The 3588-nt window shown below is 43.6% G+C and overlaps 1 non-coding gene across 1 annotated transcript; it reads right to left on the reverse strand.

Moving 5' to 3' along the window:
- Positions 1 to 271: 271 nt before the first annotated feature.
- Positions 272 to 399, reverse strand: LOC111723984. Its single transcript, XR_002772378.1, has one exon. It is a non-coding gene; the product is annotated as a small nucleolar RNA SNORA3/SNORA45 family (small nucleolar RNA).
- Positions 400 to 3588: the final 3189 nt, after the last annotated feature.

The raw sequence follows: 3588 nt of genomic DNA on the forward strand, positions 1-3588 counted from the left end.
GCTCAGTGACTACCACACAGCAGGCACACAATCCGTTTGATGAATTAACCTTTAGAAACCAACAAAGGCTATCAAGAAGAAGTTAGACTTATTTCATAGAACCACTATAAATCATTAAGGAAGTTACGAGTAAAATTAAAGCCACTTGACAGCACTCTATGAAAAATCTGCCCATTCCTATAATACAGAGCTTCTAAAGAACCAGTTGTATCTTTCTTTAACTTGGGGATATAAGTGAATCTAACACTTATAGGTGTAGGTCAAGATGAAGCCATGTCACTAACCTGGTGACTGACTGCCATCAGCGCCACAGCCAGTGAATAAGGTCAGCAGTGACTCTTCGAGGACTGTAGCACACTAAGGCAATAACCAATACTCAAGTGTGACTCTAGCCTCGATGAATTCTTTCTTTTTTGAGACAGAGCCTCAAGCTGTCCCCCTGGGTAGAGTGCCATGGCATCACAGCTCACAGCAACCTCCAACTCCTGGGCTCAAATGAGTCTCTTGCCTTAGCCTCCCAAGTAGGTGGGACCACAGGCGCCCACCACATCACCTGGCTGTTTTTTGGTTGCAGCCGTCATTGTTTGGCAGACCCGGGCTGGATTCGAACCCGCCACCTTAGGTGTATGTGGCTAGCACCTTAGCCACTTGAGCTACAGGTGCTGAGCCTCGATGATTTCTTAATAGAAATTCTAAGAGGCGCAGCACACATAGCTCAGTGGGTAGGACGCCGACCACATAAATAAACCCAGGCTGGTGGGTTTGAACCCGGCCTGGGCCTGCTAAACAACAATAACAACTACAATAAAAAAATAGCCAGTGTGTAGTGCATGCCTGTAGTCCCAGCTACTTGGGAGGCTGAGGCACTTAAGAGAATCACTTAAGCCCAGGAGTTTGATGTTGCTGTGAGCTGTGATACCAGGGTACTCTACCCCAGGGTGACAGCTTGAGGCTCTGTCTCAATAAATAAATAAATAAATAAATAAATAAATAAATTCAAAGAGAATATTTGTTATATTTGACACTTAATACAAAGACTTACAGAGAAACTATCAAGGGCAAATACCATTTGTGTTTCTTCTCACTTGGCTTATTAATCCCCGATGTCACTTGTGACTCCATTGGCAGTTTTCACTCACCTCATTCTTTCTGTATCTCCCTGCCCTTCACAAAGTGCAACCAATTCTGAAGACCTTAAATTTTAAAATATCAAGACCAGAAAGGTTATATCTGCAACTTTTGTGTTGAAGACAGCTATGAAGGGTTTCCGTGTGTCTGTCTCCATCTAGAACTCCCAGGGACCCTATCTTACCTGTTACATTCAGTCTCCTAGCAATGAGTCTAGGGAAGGTGGGTTTAAAGACAATCAAGAGGGCTTTCCTATCAGAAAAGTTAGAGTTTGAATGGGAGTGTATCTTTTCTGTATGAAGGAACACTGTTGTGTCCCTGGCTCAAGTGTAGAAAAAGAACATAAGTATTTATTCTTTGGGGAAAGAATTGGAAGAAAAAACAGGAAAAGATGTAAAGATTATGAATCCGTAGTTTCTAGAGATAAAGTGTTAATAGGGGACTGCTGGAGATGTCTCATCTTGCTCCAGACCCCGGAGATGAATTAAGTAGCCTTTCCTGTAAGGCAAGGGGTAGAAGCATCATCAAAACCAACACTGTTTATTCGGTATTTTATCACATTCCTTCTGCAAGATCTTGTTCTAGGCATCAGGGAATCAGACATGACTGAGATACCTTCCCAACACTGGAGAACCCTCAGTTGAGGGAGCTGGACATAGAAGCAGACTGTCAGAATGCCGTATGGTAAGTTTTGTGACCATGAACTGCACAGAGTAGAAGGAGAGTATTGATAGACACCTGACCCAGCTTGGTATGGATGGTGGGGGTGCTGGGGAAGGTTTTTCAGAAGGAAAGCTTGACCAAAGGCTTAAGGGATCAGCAGAAAAATAGTCTGGCGTGGTGGCTCACACCTGTATTCCTAGCACTTTGGGAGGCCGAGGTGAGTGAATTGCTTGAGTTTATGAGTTCAGGACCAGCCTGAGCCAGAGTGAGACCCTTTCTCTGAAAATAGCCGAGTGTTGTGGCAGGTGCTTGCAGTCCCAGCTACTTGGGAGACTGAGGCAAGAGAATTGTTTGAGCCTAAGAGTCTGAGTTTGCTGTGAGCTATGACACCATGGCATTCTACCAAGAGCTACAAAGTGAGATTCCTTCTCAAAAAACAAAAACAAAAAACCCCCAAACAGTGAGATTTGCAATTTTGTGTATAGAATGTATGTGGCTGACCAGATCAAGGAGATGAGAGAGATGCTTTCTAGAGTCTCAGGATTTCAAATGTCCCATAAAGAGAATTCTACAATGTCACTTGCCATCCCTGAGACGGGGCAGGGGTGGTTTGCTCTGGGGTAATACTGTCAGCCAGTGATATTTATCCGCCAGTGCAAGCTGGCCTGCCTGCTGCTGTCTTTTAGAGGTCTTCAGGTGAGGCCTGCCAGGTGAGCTTCTGTCGGCTGAAGTGACTCCTGCCAGGACATTCAGTACTGTGTTAGACACTGGGGGTCATATGAAGATAAGTAAGACTTGCCCCGACCCGTCATGACCTTACAGTCTAGCAGGAAGATAAAATAATAAGGAAGCTTATCACTTACCGAGCTACTGGGGAGTGCTGGGCTCTGGTCCTCAGCACCACCTTGGAAATGCCCAGATTCAGATGATGTTCTTCATTTTATGGGTGAGGAAAGTAGATCTCAGAACAGCGGTTCTCAACCTGTGGATCGTGACCCCTTTGGGGATCTAATGACCCTTTCACAGAAGTCGCCTAAATATATCCTGCATATCAGATATTTACACTACGATTCATAACAGTAGCAAAATTACAGTTATGAAGTAGCAACGAAAATAATTTTATAGTTGGGGGTGACCACAACATGAGGAACTGTATTAAAGGGTCGCGGCATTAGGAAGATTGAGAACCACTGTCTTGGAGTGTTAAGGTAACTTGCCAGAGAAACACAGTCAAGTCAGCAAGTAGAAAGTCAGGTCTGTGGATGACAAAGTCCATGTTGCCCTCTCTGCTCCATCACTTCGCCTCTTCACCAGCAAACGATGGACTCGCTAAAGCACAGTGTGCTTTTATTATAATAATCTGCAAAGCTCTGTGGGGATATGGATGAGAAATGGGGAAAAGGCCATTTCTGCTGCAACATACACACTGGAAGTCTGCCCTGCCTTGGCACCGTTGGTACATAGGTGAGTGCTAATGAATCTCTAGAAAATTGCATAAGGTGGAAAGTGGGTGAATGGAGCAGGGGCCAATCATTTAGCTACTTTTAGAAGTAAGTAGCTATTATTTTTCGATCTTACTTCTTTTATGCTTTTTATACTCTAAGTTTATAGTTGATTCATTTATCTATTTTTTATGAACGATAAGTAATTTTCTAATTTCTTTCTTCTTTTAAACATAAAATCTTTTGCCTAGTTTTTGAAAACCTCCATTTTCTAACCTAATTATTAGGCAGCGATGGTGAACGGTCCCTTTCTTTACTCTCAGAAACCTGGTATGCATAGGAGCAGCAATGCACC

Source organism: Otolemur garnettii, unplaced genomic scaffold, assembly GCF_000181295.1.
Source record: "Otolemur garnettii isolate 467f Iridium unplaced genomic scaffold, OtoGar3 scaffold00017, whole genome shotgun sequence".
NCBI classification, from domain to species: domain Eukaryota; kingdom Metazoa; phylum Chordata; class Mammalia; order Primates; family Galagidae; genus Otolemur; species Otolemur garnettii.